The sequence below is a fragment of the Podarcis bocagei genome (genome assembly GCF_964188305.1).
Source record: "Podarcis bocagei genome assembly, chromosome: 3".
Classification (NCBI taxonomy): domain Eukaryota; kingdom Metazoa; phylum Chordata; class Lepidosauria; order Squamata; family Lacertidae; genus Podarcis; species Podarcis bocagei.
In genome coordinates, this window is record NC_138127.1 from 103,120,132 (window position 1) to 103,135,041 (window position 14,910).

Sequence of the window (14,910 nt, forward strand, 5' to 3'; positions counted from 1 at the left end):
CTCCCAGCCTCTTGAGCGAGATGAGCGCGCAACCCTAGAGTTGGTCACGACTGGACCTGTTGGTCAGGGGTACCTTTACCTTTACCTTTATCTTTACCTACAATTCCTATTAAAAAAGCTTCTGGTTTTTTTTGTTTTACATTATTTTAAACATCCCCCCCCCCCAATTCATTATATATCATTTTCCAGAACACTTTTATCACCTTACACATCCACCACATATAGTAGAAGGTGCCTTCTTTTTCTTTACATTTCCAGCAGATATTTGTACTTGTTTTATACATTTTTGCTAACTTAATAGGAGTCAAATACCAATGGAACATCATTTTCATATAATTTTCTTTCAGCATACAACATGCTGAGAATTTCAAATCAGTTTTCCACAACCCTTCCCAATTTGAAAGTTGTATATTATGTATATGATATTAATCAGTTTGGGCTCAAGTGCTGGTCTGATATAGAATACAATTCCTCTCTTTTTTGTATCATTGGATAAGATAAATTCTAAACCTAATTTCTTATTTTTAGGAACTCTTTGGGTTTTTTTTGCTATATGGGTTTCTTGAAGACAAATTATATCTAAATTTTGTTTTTCAATCACATGCTGTACTCTGTTCCTCTTGGTTTTTTAGTTTAATCCGTTCACATTCCAGCTCAAGATCTTTAAATTAGCCATTAGTGTCATCTAGTAGGATAGGTGAGCCCACTGCAGCTTTTTCAAATTCCTCCTTTAGTTTCTCCGTTGCCAACTTTTGCTGCCCCAGTGGGCTATTCCCATACCTATCTGAGTGACCTCTCTGTAAGTCTTTGCCCTCTTTCTCTAAGAATTTGTATGCTTGGGCGTCTGTCACAATTTTGAATCTTCTCGCCAAAAACGTGAAGAAGAGGCCTTCAGGGTACTCCCATTTGCTTTTATCAGTGTTGTTATTAGAGCTCTATATCTCTGTCTCTGAATTCTAATTTTATAAGGAATCTCCCTGAAGACCTTGTCCCTACCACCAAGCCATCATTAAACCATTTCTGTACAACAATATCTTTTACTCTTTTGGTAAGAAAGGTCTCCTGGGCAAGACTTCTCCCTTCCTTTTTTGTTCTTCACATGAAAACAACTCTATATTACATAATTTACCCATCTAATCATCATCATCAAACCTTTATTGGCATCACTTACAAACATTCAGAATAAATAAGCCAGTGCGATCTCATCACCATTTCAACAGTACAGTCATTTGCCAAAGGGAAGAAGAGGCAAGCAATCTATTTCATCTGTGTGGGTCTCCAGCAAGGGCAGGATCCTGTAGCGTACTTTGGCGACAAAAAAATCACACAGAGGAACTTAGCTACTATCTAATCCAGAATGTGGCAGCTAGACTGGTGACTGGGAGCGGCCGCCGAGACCACATAACACCCGCCTTGAAAGATCTGAATTGGCTCCCAGTACGTTTCTGAGCACAATTCAAACTGTTGGTGCTGACCTTTAAAGCCCTAAATGGCCTCGGTCCAGTATATCTGAAGGAGCGTCTCCACCCCATCATTCTGCCAAGACACTGAGGTCCAGCGCCTGGGACGTTCTGGCAGTTCCTTCACTGTGAGAAGCCAAGTTACAGGGAACCAGGCAGAGGGCCTTCTCGGTAGTGGCGCCTGCCCTGTGGAATGCCCTCCCACCAGTTGTCAAAGAGAAGAACAACTACCAGACTTTTAGAAGACTTCTGAAGGCAGCCCTGTTTAGGGAAGCTTTTCATGTTTAACAGACCACTGTATTTTAATAATTTGTTGGAAGCCGCACAGAGTGGCTGGGGAAACCCAGCCAGATGGGCGGGGTATAAATAATAAATTATTGTTATTATTATCTTTCATCTTCCCCTAAGCATTCTGCCAATATTTTTATATATATATATAAATTTTTTATTAACAGGCCAATCAAATCACATTAATTCCAAATCACATTAGTTCCAAATTATACAGCCAATTTTTAATTTTTTTTTATTGGGGGTACCCATACTTCTTGCTCCGAAAGGGAACCAAACATTGCTCTTGCTACTGCTTTAATTTCACAGTTCTATCCAGTTCTGTCCAGATAGTCTCCTTATTATTTTCCTCATCTTCTTGTTGTAATCATATATTCCTTTCTTTGAGATCTCTGATAATCTTCACAAGGGTTGAAAACAAACATGTCCTGTGTGGATTTTACACTCTCCAGGAACCATATCACGTAAAGGACAGCCGCCATTTCCACACTTCCATAAACAACATTCTTACAGTCTGTCCGTGATTTCCACCGGCCTGCGAAACTGTATCTCAGGGCCTGCGAAACTGTATCTCACATTCCATACATTCCATACATTCATATTCCGAGGACAACGGTCCTCCTCCCCCTTTCCTCCTGTAGGCAGGCCGTCTTGACGAGTCTATTTGAAACTGCGTCACAAAACTTTCCTTCCGTTCCCGATCTTTCCACCAGCCTTTCTTTGTTCTTTGTTCAATAATATTTCCACACAGCTTTTAATCTCCAGCTCGTGATTATTAAATTTCAACGATTTTTTTCTCTCTGGAAGGGAGGATTCTTGGGTACTCACATAAGACAAAAAAAGAAAAGTTTTTCCCCTTCCCCCCTTTCCATTTCAGTCTGACATACCAGTCTCTTAATGATGAGTCTTCCTTTGATTTATTATCCAGCCCGTTGCTCCGAACACAGAGGTCCCATTAATCAGCAGCCTTTACACCCGATCTTCGCTTGAAGTATGTGCAATTGCTTCTTTATCCAATTATATATTTTGAAGTAATGCAAACCAGTGCGCGATCAGAGATAGCGTCCGGGAGAGCGGCCTCACACGAGAGCTGTGTGCCAAGTGCCCAGTCACCCCCTTCTTTCGAATCTGGGGGTGAATTATGGGCACAGCTGGCAAGGCAGTCCCCCCCCATCCCCTTGGGGGAGCAAGGGAGGCTACTTACTCCCATAGCAGCCTCTTAATTACCTTGTGCGGGTCGGAGAGATGTTATTGTCGGCCATCTTCCAATGCCCCCCCCCTGGTGGCCCCTGCATTCTGCCAATATTTGTGATATGTATTTTTCAAGGTTAATATTTTGCTCCTGCTCCTGCTCCTGCTCCGGTATGTTCCTAAATCTCACCGTCCTCTCTGATTTTTTTAGTTGCATCATCAAAACAGCATCACTCAAACTGTTCACTGTATCCAAAACCCACCCCACTGCTCCCTTAGATTCCCCATGCTCCTGTTTCAACTTTGTCACCTCTTCGGATAGCTTTTCAAAAGAATTTGTTTATGATTCTAGCTCTCTTATTTTGGTGTCCAAGTTGGTGATTTGCCAAGACAGGGTATCTTTACTGTCTGAGATTTTATCAAACTGATTCTTATATATTTCTTCATCTGATAACCCAGTTCTTTTCGCTGTTGAGCAAATTGTATAATCAAAAATTCAGTTATATCAGGCTTCCCTCCCTCCCTCTGGGCCTTCCACTTTCTCCAAATCATCTTGTTTCGAATCCCTTCTTGCTTCTGTCTTCCCTATTTTTTTCCTTTGTGCCTGTATCAGTCATTCTCAAAACAAAGTTTTACAAAGTTTCACACTCAAGGTTACGGTACTTCACCAAATACAACATGCAGCTGTTACTAGAGTTTTTCTCTTTTCCCTCTCCCCCTCCCTCTTTCCCACAGATATTCTAAATAATGTAACAAAAAGAAAAGACAATTTAATTGGTATGTGGGAAGAGAGTAGAAGATAGGGGAAAAAAGTCTAAGATATAGATTCAAGATATTACAAGATTTGGTAGGTCTTTATGCTGCAATGTAATCCAGTATGTCCCAGGTCTTTCCAAACTAGATTTAAATTCAAATATAGAGGCAAATATTGTATCCAAATTGTAATCCAAAACTTCCAATAAATCCAATTGTTGTATTCTGTAAATACAGAACTAAATTTCAACTCTGTCTCTTTTCACGTCGGATGCTATGATGGGACTATGCTGAGAATCCTGGCTCCAATCACAGAAGGGCTTGGACATTTTGTTCTAAGGAGGAGTCGGTGTTTTGTTCTAATTGTCCATGGGCTGAACATACTGAAACAGTCTTCTAGTCTTCTTGTTCATCCAGTCCAAATGCAACTTGGACCGAGAACAAAGGCGGTCAATGGAAACAGCGTTCCACAAAGGTAAAAATGTTCCTCATAGTTTCAACTTGTCTGGTATTGGAAAAATCTTACAAGCAGAGGGGACAGCAAAACTACCGGTAACTTTACCAGGAGAGGCTCATAAATAATCAGGTTATGGCGATTGCAACATACCCTGGTCATTGCAGGAATGTTTTGGGATGCATTGATTTCCTAACAGCCATTGCAATTCGTTTTTCTAGTGAAGGGAATTGAAATATACTCAGAGTTGAGAGTGGATTTCATGCTCTTTATTCAGCTCATAGTGGTGAGGAGGAATGGAAGTTCCCCCAGAATGTCTGCTTTATATACATTATTTACACAATGGGCTCCATGTGATTGGCTAATTCCGGGATACTCCAGTAGGCCAATCAGGTTGTGGATTCACTTCCACCTGGAGTGGATTGGGTGGCTCCTGTGGACCAATCATACTGCTGCATTCTGGGTTCTGTTGTTCTAGGACCAATCAGACTGCTGCATTTTGGATCCTATTCAACTCAGTACATAACAGCAATAATGGTTATTGAAACAACCCTGTAAGATGGGCCACTTTATTCACTTTTTTAAATGAATGGAGCTTAAAGGTGAGGTTGCAGTCATGGGCCATCGGGGTGGCCAATTTAGTGCTGCTAACACAGTGGTGGTTGGAATTAACCCCCAGAGGCACACTCCATTGTCTTTCAAGACAGATGGATGCCAGCCACAATGTCACTGCGCGATTTAATTTGCATGCCCGTCCTTTTTAAATAACTGCTAGGGCTGTGTGCCGCACCATCACAGGGCCGGATCCACGCCTCCATAGCATGCCATTCTGCCACAGACCACCCAAAGGACCACCAGAATGGGACAGGAGGACCCACAAAATGTAGGGTTTTTTGGGGGGGAGCTACATTTGGAAGTGATTTAATACACACAGGGCCATCTAAAGTGGGAAGGTGTATTAAAGCCATTAAGCTCAGTGAAAGTTTGTTTTATTGCACAAGAGTGTAAAAAAGGAGACTTTGTTCCACTTGTTCTCTTTTGTCTCCCCCACTTCTCTTCTAAGGGTGTTGAGAAACAATATAAGTTTCAGCTATGAGGCCTTTCTTCTGCACCCTCATTTTTTTTGTACTCCTGACTATTACAGGTATGCTGGTCCCATTCCCACCCCACCCCCAGTTTTTATCTTTACAGCATATCTGAAGGAGCGTCTCCACCCCCATCATTCTACCCGGACACTGAGGTCCAGCACTGAGGGCCTTCTGACGGTTCCCTCACTGCGAGAAGCCAAGTTACAGGGAACCAAGCAGAGGGCCTTCTTGGTAGTGGCGCCTTCCCTGTGGAACACCCTCCCACCAGATGTTAAAGAGAATAACAACTACCAGGCTTTCAGAAGACATCTGAAGGCAGCCCTGTTTAGGGAAGCTTTTAATGTTTGATATATTATAGTATTTTAATATTCTTTTGGAAGCCGCCCAGAGTGGCTGGGGAAGCCAAGCCAGATGGGCGGGGTATAAATAAATAAATAAATAAATAAATAAATAAATAAATAATAATAATAATAATAATAATAATAATAATAATCATTATTATTACTACTACAGAAATGTGCTGTTACTTCTCTTTGTGGGAGGCAGTCCAACCCATGGATTGTTAAGTCACTCTTGGAATTTCCCGGTAGGGCTAGGAAAGGCCTCTGTCTGAAACACTGGGTTCGTTAATAGAGATGGAGGAGAAATTCAGTTTGGTCCACATTGCAATGTGGAGCTCCTTAATTCTCACTTTCCGAATCAATGCTTGAACTAAAACACATCTCTCTTTTGAAATTTGAAGATTTCCAAGCAAATAATATGCATAGAAATATATTAGCAAAAATATCTTAAGATATTGCAATGCTAATGCAAAACTGCATAACAGCAAGGGAAATAACTTGCAAAATATGTATATTATATACTACTGGTAGTACTAATACATTTAGGGACGCGGGTGGCGCTGTGGTCTAAACCACTGAGCCTCTTGGGCTTGCTGATCGGGAGGTTGGCGCTTCGAATCCCCACCACGGAGTGAGCTCTTGTTGCTCTGTCCCAACTCCTGCCAACTTACTAATACATTTATTTTTACCCCTCCTTTCTCCCAGACAGGGACTCAAGGCTGCTCATAGATAAAATAAGAACAGTTAAAAGCATAAGGGGAAGACCAAATCATTACAAAAACAATTAAACATTAATATAATTAATACTGGGCTGAGAAAGGTCCCCCAACCCTGACAGAAGACTTTAAAGCTGGGCTGAAAACCCTCTGACATTATCTTTCTTCTTTGCTTGCACAGGATTGTGTACTGACATTCGGAAGGCGAAGGATTGCAAAAAGGCCCACGGTAAATGCAGGCATGCCATGTGTTTGCACGACCCCTGGCAGAGGATTGGGAAGTGCGACTTCAAACGTTTTTGCTGTGTCAAGTAAGCTCGAAAGCCGAAGAGACAACAGGAGCATATTGGCAGTCAATGCATTTAAAAATGCGGGATTGGGGTGGGGGGAGGGGTGTGTGCTTATTTGTGATCTGAACTGACCCTTCCCTGCAAAATTTAGAGGTTTTGCATTTTGTGCGAGCTGCATTCCTGCACAACCGCAGGAAGGGAGAGTGCAATTGTATTTGAATCCCGCTTGCGGGTTTCCCACAGGCATCTGTTTGGCTGCTGTAAGAGTCTAGATGGGTCACTGGCCTGATTCAGCAGGATCTTCTTATGATCTTAGTTCCCCACCCCCCAAAATCTGGCGATTTGTGTGTGACTGAGGATAGTCTTGGCTGCCACCTATGAAACATTTATGATGGAGTGCTTAAAACCAACTGAAAGTATTGGGAAGAAGAAGAAGAGGAGGAGGAGGAGTTTGGATTTGATATCCCGCTTTATCACTACCCAAAGATTAAGGACTACTACAAACTTGTTGAATTTTAGAATGTCAAGGTTTTGAGTAAGAAAGGGTTACAGTGATACAAGATTAGATTGAAGGAAAGATTGAGAGGACAGAGGATTGACAGATGTATTTAGAGTTGCTAAAAACTTTTGGACATTGGGATGCAGAAAGGGGAGGTATGGGGAAGTCTGAGAAACACGGTTTATGAAAAAAAGGTTATGAAATTATACGTGTTTGTATGTCTTTTTTATATGTTTGTATTGTCTTAAAAAAATTGTAAAACCAATAAAATTTTATATATATATATATAAAAAATATCACTACCCAAAGGAGTCTCAAAGCGGCTAACATTCTCCTTTTCCCTTCCTCCCCCACAACAAACACTCTGTGAGGTGAGTGGGGCTGAGAGACTTCAAAGAAGTGTGACTGGCCCAAGGTCACCCAGCAGCTGCATGTGGAGGAGCGGAGACACGAACCCGGTTCACCTGATTTCGAGTCTACCGCTCTTAACCACTACACCACACTGGCTCACACTGGAAGAACACCTCTTCATTTCTGATCTGAGCAATATTTCGCAGTAGGGGCGGCCAAATCATTTTTGGTCCCCTTAATATTTTGGGGGTAGGGGCTGCCCCCCCAATGTCCCATGAGTGTGGAGGTGAAGCTCAAAGCCCAGTGTGGTGTGGCCCCATGGCCGGCTCCTTCTCTCCTCCTCCTCCTGCCCTGGAGGGGCAGGAGAGTCAAAGCAGCCTCCTAATGATGGCAGCACCAGGAGGACGTGGAGGAGGAGCCACGGGTCATTGAAGCTGCACTGCTGCTGGATATGTCTCTGCCCCTTGCTCCTCCCAACATCCTGACATCATGCCCTGGACATCAGGATGTCATTTGATGTCATGTGTGTGACGTTGTTCCAATCGCCCTCGCAAGCTGGCACCTCTAGTTTGCAGATATTGGTGGGAGACAGGGAGGGAAGGAAATTGACTAGTCAGGAGAAATGACACTAAGGATTTTAAATTAAGTACTACCAGCTTCATTGAGTAGGTGGTTGAGATCTTCCTGGCAGCAGCGGACATGTTGAGCAATTTCAGGTCCCCCCTGCCTGTTGGCTTTTCAGAAATGCTGAGCAGAACAACACACTGTTTGGATGCCAAATAAGAGGTCCAATAATGGAGCAGCAGTTCTGACTTCTGGATCCATGTATTGATGGGAGTTACCACATCTGCAAGGCCACTATGATTTTATAGGGTTGAAGCCAATGCTACCCAATGCTCAGATTGGACCCCTTGAAAATAGAAGATGTTGCTCTTTTCTTTTGGCTGTTCTGAACCTTCCAACATTCAATTTCATTGGATGGACCTGAGTTCCAGTATTAGGAGGAAGTAGATGCTTCTCCATCTACTTTTATTCCAAACCCCTTAGTTGTATTTTCTTTAAACTAAAAAGCCCCTAATGTTGGAACCTTTCCTTATAGCGGAGGTGCACTATTGTCTTGAAAATTTGGGTTGACCTTTTCATGCTGTATGCATGAACACTTTTATAAGGGGGTAGGAATAAACAAATGATGAAGATATGTTACGCTGTAGTAATCTCTCCATGCCCAAACTGTTTAATCCTAGAGGAATTGTGTACTAGTCATAACCTGGACAAGTAATTTCAGTGGAAAGACAGTACTTATAAACATTTGATTATCTCCTAGAATCCATGCTCTTAATATCCTCTCAGTCACCTTCCATGTGGGGATGCCTTGGCACAGTAAGCCTTGGGTAACAGAATTGTTTTCCCGAAACAGTGAACTCTCACAGTCTCTCTTGTCTTTGTAGGAAAACAACCAAGTAGCCTCCTGAATGATAACTTGCCGTGGATCATATCTCTTGCTTGAAATGTTTAAGATCCGCTTAAGCACTCTGGCCTCTGAGCAAATGTTGGCGGTGAGAGAAGATGGAGAAATCAATGCTCAAGGAATGCATTCTCTAAATATCCTCTAAAATAAAGCTGCTGTGCAATTTGTGTGTGTCTAAATGGTGTTCGTGCTTTAATGTCCCAAGTCTGGGTGAAGGAAGCTTGTCTTAGTCCCTCTTGCATCTTTATTGGAATCGTTTTATTTTTACTTGGGTTGTAAATTGCTTCTGGACTTAGGAAGCTACCTTAGACTCTCATTCTCCCTGACAGTAAGAGCTGTTCGACAGTGGAATTTGCTGCCAAGGTGTGTGGTGGAGTCTCCTTCTTTGGAGGTCTTTAAGCAGAGGCTTGATAACCATATGTCAGGAGTGCTCTGATGGTGTTTCCTGCTTGGCAGGGGGTTGGACTCGATGGCCCTTGTGGTCTCTTCCAACTCTATGATTCTATGATTCTATGGTCACAGGGGAGCAGTCATGCAGTGAAAATTGCAGTGGGTTAAGAGCAGTTACGTTTTACCCAATATCTCCAATATATGTTGTCTGCAGAGCACTGAAGAGGTCTGGGTTTCATTCCACATGATTTTTTTTTAAAAAAACTTAACAACTTAATTTAAGTTTCTAGAAAAATTCTACAAGGCACTGCTTTAGCATGAACTCAGGGCTCCTCAGAGCTCCTTGGATAGCAGTTTAGACAGCCTCATGTCATTTAGCCTATTAGAAGTCTACCTCAGAGGACACAAATAAACACATGTTGTGGGAATACACAAGTTAACTATTCTAAATTTTACTGTGAACCTGACGTGTACTAATATATTTTCACCAAAAACTGGCTGCAAAAGGGGGGGGGGAGTTTATGTCTAATGTGATACATTGCTGTACAGTGGTACCTCAGGTTACATACGCTTCAGATTACATACGCTTCAGGTTACAGACTCTGCTAACCCAGAAATAGTACCTCGGGTTAAGAACTTTGCTTCAGGATGAGAACAGAAATCATGTTCTGGTGGCGCGGCGGCAGCAGGAGGCCCCATTAGCTAAAGTGGTGTTTCAGGTTAAGAACAGTTTCAGGTTAAGAATGGACCTCCAGAACGAATTACCGTATATTTTGCCGTATAAGACACACTTTTCCCCTCCTAAAAAGTAAGGGGAAATGTGTGTGCGTCTTATGGAGCGAATGCAGGCTGTGCGGCAGAAAAGCAAGAGGCTATCCCAGAAGCCAGATCCCTCTTGCTGTTCTGGCTTCTGGGATTCAGAATATATTTTCCTCCTCCAACAACTAGGCGCATCTTATCGCCTGGTGCGTCTTATAGAGCAAAAAATACGGTAAGTACTTAACCCAAGGTACCACTGTAATTCTTTTAGTAAAATTGCTCACTAGCTTTTGTTGACCCATCCAGTTGGGATGTACTTAAGGTAGGGCAAGCAGAAATTCTAACAAGGGTCAAACCAAGGATTGCAACTGGTCACATTTGCATTTTGGCAATAAATACTCTTGAAAAGTGTCTGGTCTAAAGTATAAATAATGGAAGAATAGAAGTTTTCAGTTTTATTAATTGTTGTTTTTGTGTGTGCAGCTCTGATTTCACCCCCCCCAAAAAAAGATTAAGAACTTCTCAGGTGATCACCCCCAAATAACTCAACAACTTTTTACCTCTTGAAATATGGCAACCCTTTGGTGCCAAAGAAGGACAGAATTTTTTTTATGTACGCCATCACAGCAGCAAGAGTACTTATCGCGAAGCATTGGAAGACTCAAGATCTACCCACTCTGGAAGAATGGCAGATGAAGGTGATAGACTATATGGGACTGGCTGAAATGACCGGCAGAATCCGTGATCAGGGGAAAGAGACGGCGGAAGAAGATTGGAAGAAATTCAAAATTTATCTTAAGAAACATTGCAAAATTAATGAATGTTAAAATGTCGAGGTTTTAGGGAAAAATGGGGGTTACAGCTGTAAAAGATTAAGTAAAAGAAAAGAATAAGGGAAAAATTTGATAAAATTAAATTTTGTTAGGATTTGCTGAAATAATTTTGGAAATTGGGATGTAGAAAGGGGAGGTATGGGGAAGTCGATGAATTAAGGCTTAAGAAAAAAAAGGATATGAAATTATACATGTTTGTTTGTGTGTTTGTTTGTTTGTTTGTGTTTATAAATACTTTGTAAAACCAATAAAAATTTCATTAAAAAAAAAAAGAAATATGGCAACCCTAATGATGATGATGGGAGACCCAATTTGTGAAACCCTGCCCTAGAGAATGCACTGCTTGCTGTTATGCTTCACCTTGTCCCAAATGGTTTCCTGGGAATTAACTTTCTTATGTGGATACTAGGGTACTAGGGATTTGTGTGGAAGTCATTGCCATGTGCACTTTTTAGTACATTGTATTTGTGTTTTTACTTGGATAGAGGATAAATCTTGCTCTGGAGGGCTGGGGAGATCACTAAAAATTGTTTCCTTTTTTTGGTGCCAGGAGCCTTTTCAGCAGATGAATATTGCTATGGTAATAGCGGTGGGTGAATCTGTCGCTTCTGGTTAGTCTCAGTTTCTCATTTTTCCATACTTAAGTTTGGTTCTCCATATTTCCACATCATTCTGAAATTTTTTTATTTAATAATTATTCATGTTTCCCCCCCATAATGTACACATTTTCCCAGACAGTTTGCACTGTCCTGCTCAAAGTGAACCCCACTAATATAATGCATTTTTTAGTTATTTAACAACAACAACAACAATATTTATACACGGCCCATCTGGCTGGGTTTCCCCAGCCACTCTGGGTGGTTTCCAACAAAATATTAAAAATACATTAAAACATCAGTCATTAAAAACCTCCCTAAACAGGGCTGCCTTCAGATTTCTTCTAAAAGTCAGATAGTTGTTTACTTCCTTGACATCTGATGGGAGGGTGTTCCACAGGGTGGGTGCCACTACTGAGAAGCCCCTCTGCCTTGTTCTCTGTGTACATTTTTATGCACACTTTACCCAAACACATGCATTTTTTTTTGCACACATAACTTAGTTGGAAAACTGCATTTCAAAATTCAGAGGAGTTAAAATTGTGAATGCTAGCTGTGTTTTGGTTGGCCCAAATAGTGTTTCAGAATCTTCAGATTAGAAAGGTTCACCATTAAATGCAAATGGAATCAAATTTCTCCCTCATCCCTTGAATAGAATCAAGGGATTAAGAAATGTTCCAGGGCATTCAAGCCAATAATTACTTTAGTAATGAGACTGAGTTTTCATTTTGTACACTGTGAACTCAGTAGATCTTTGAATGATAGCAAGTGCACTGTACTCTGTGTGATCAGGGATAAAATATACAGTAATCATTCTTCTTATCTTCTTCCATCATAACTTTCATCTAAGAAGCTGAAGGCGGTACACTCACTTCTCTCCCTCCTTATTTTTGCTCACAAGAACCCTGTGAGGTAAGTTTTGCTGAGAGATGGCAACTGACCCAAGATAACCCTGTTGCATAACATAGGCACCCCTTTTCACATTTCCTGCAGGGACAGAGGCTGCACAGCAATATTGGTGGTGGAGTCAGAAGCGCATTGCCTGTGTCTTCCATGAAGGGATCTTCAGAGATGGTTCAAGACCTTGATTAGATAGACTTTCTCTACTTCTGAATTTTATAAGGATCAAGCCAAAATATAAACATCATCATTTTTGCAAAAAAATTCCCCCATGTTTGTTGTTGCTTAGTTGTTTAGTCGTGTCCGACTCTTTGTGACCCCATGGACCAGAGCACGCCAGGCACTCCTGTCTTCCCCTGCCTCCAGCAGTTTAGTCAAACTCATGCTGGTAGCTTCGAGAACACTGTCCAACCATCTCGTCCTCTGTCGTCCCCTTCTCCTTGTGCCCTCCATCTTTCCCAACATCAGGGTCTTTTCCAAGGAGTCTTCTCTTCTCATGAGGTGCCCAAAGTATTGGAGCCTCAGATTCAGGATCTGTCCTTCCAGTGAGCACTCAGGGCTGATTTCCTTCAGAATGGATAGGTTTGATCTTCTTGCAGTCCATGGGACTCTCAAGAGTCTCCTCCAGCACCATAATTCAAAAGCATCAATTCTCCAGCGATCAGCCTTCTTTATGGTCCCCATGTTTAGGTAGGCCTAACCAAGCTGGTGCATTTAGAAATAGGGTCAACACTGGGTAACGACTTAGCTAGTGTTCCCCGCCTTTCTAAAACAAGGAAAGTTGCAAAAGCCTTACCTTAGGAATGCCCCATGACCATTCATAAAAGATCTTGGAGGGCCCCGTTCTTATTTTGTTCTGATCCCTCCCTTCCTCTTGTTGGGAGGGATATAACCAGGGCTTTTTTCTAGTCCAAACTCGCTGGAACTCAAGCACCTCTCACGTGGGCGCCATTGCCATTATAAGAGAACAAGGGAGGCAATCATGGTGAGTTCCAGCACCCCTTTTTCTAGAAAAATAGCACTCAGTCAAAAAAAATCTGCTTTGTATGCATGTAGGACACCACAACTTCTATTGATAGCATCTCCAGGTAGGAGGAACCCTGGAGAGTCGCTTCCAGCTGGTTACACAATACTGAGCTAGATGGATGAATGGTATGATAAGGCAGCTTCTTACATCACTAACACTCTTCTCTAATGATTGTATTATTCCTTTTCTTTCATTGGTTTCTTTGGGGGAAAGGTTGGCTTGGAATTGAGTAGTACTTTGGGAAGCAAAACAATGAAACCTCAAATGAGATGCATGGAAACAATAAATGGTTTTTGGCATGAGCTGGTGGAAGCTCATTAACCAAAACCAGAAAGACAGGTAATAATAATAATAATAATAAATTTTATTTATATCCCGCCCTCCCCAGCCGAAGCCGGGCTCAGGGCGGCTAACAACACTAAAATAGTGCAACATTATAAAAACATCATAAGAATTAATTAAAATCAAAATTGATGGCAACCATAAACTGAAGTATTGTAAAGATTGCCAAAGGAGGGAGTCAGGCTGCGCCCTGACCAAAGGCCTGGTGGAACAGCTCTGTCTTGCAGGCCCTGCGGAAAGATGTCAAGTCCTGCAGGGCCCTTGTCTCTTGTGACAGAGCGTTCCACCAGGTTGGAGCCGCAGCTGAAAAAGCCCTGGCTCTAGTTGAGGCCAGCCTAACCTCTCTGTGGCCTGGGACCTTCAAGATGTTTTTATTTGAGGACCGTGAGTTCCTCTGTGGGGCATACCAGGAGAGGCGGTCCCGTAGATACGAGGGTCTTAGGCCGTATAGGGCTTTGAAGGTTAAAACCACCACCTTAAACCTGATCCTGTACTCCACCGGGAGCCAGTGCAGCTGGTATAGCACCGGATGAATGCGATCCCGAAGCGAAGATCCCGTAAGGAGTCTCGCTGCGGCATTCTGCACCCGCTGGAGTTTCTGGGTCAGTCTCAGGGGCAGCCCCACGTAGAGCGAGTTACAATAATCCAGTCTGGAGGTGACCGTCGCGTGGATCACAGTGGCTAGGTCAGGGCGAGAGAGGTAAGGAGCCAACTGCTTAGCTTGGCGGAGATGAAAAAATGCCGCCTTTGTTATAGCTGCAATCTGCGCCTCCATGGAGAGGGTGGTATCGAAGGTAAGAAGTAAAGACAGTCACATGTCGAAGAAAAGACAGAGACACAGCTTTCTGGGGTTTTAGGAAAGAGCCATTCCCAGTCACACCTGGAAACGCCTGGGATTGAACCTGGTCTGATGCTCTGTAATGGCAGAGCAGTTTCCATAACGGCTTTCCCAGTTTGGGGGAAACAAGGCTTCACCAGTCATAGTTTATGAAAGGGAGGGAGACTGGCTGAGCCTTGCTCATGCATTTCCATTTGCAGAGCAACTCACAACAGTATTTTCCAAGCACAATGTGTGTGAGGGGGTGGGGGAAGAGGGAAGAGGAAGGAATGTTAATCACTCCCATAGTCGGTAATATTTAAATCAGCTGATCTACCTGCTTCATT

General features: G+C 42.5%; 1 long non-coding RNA gene across 1 annotated transcript; it reads left to right on the plus strand.

The window, feature by feature from the left end:
• Positions 1-4,091: 4,091 nt before the first annotated feature.
• Positions 4,092-9,064, plus strand: LOC308583100. Its single transcript, XR_014006056.1, has 4 exons — positions 4,092-4,167; positions 5,210-5,290; positions 6,473-6,602; positions 8,880-9,064. It is a non-coding gene; the product is annotated as an uncharacterized lncRNA (long non-coding RNA).
• The last annotated feature ends 5,846 nt before the right edge of the window (positions 9,065-14,910 follow it).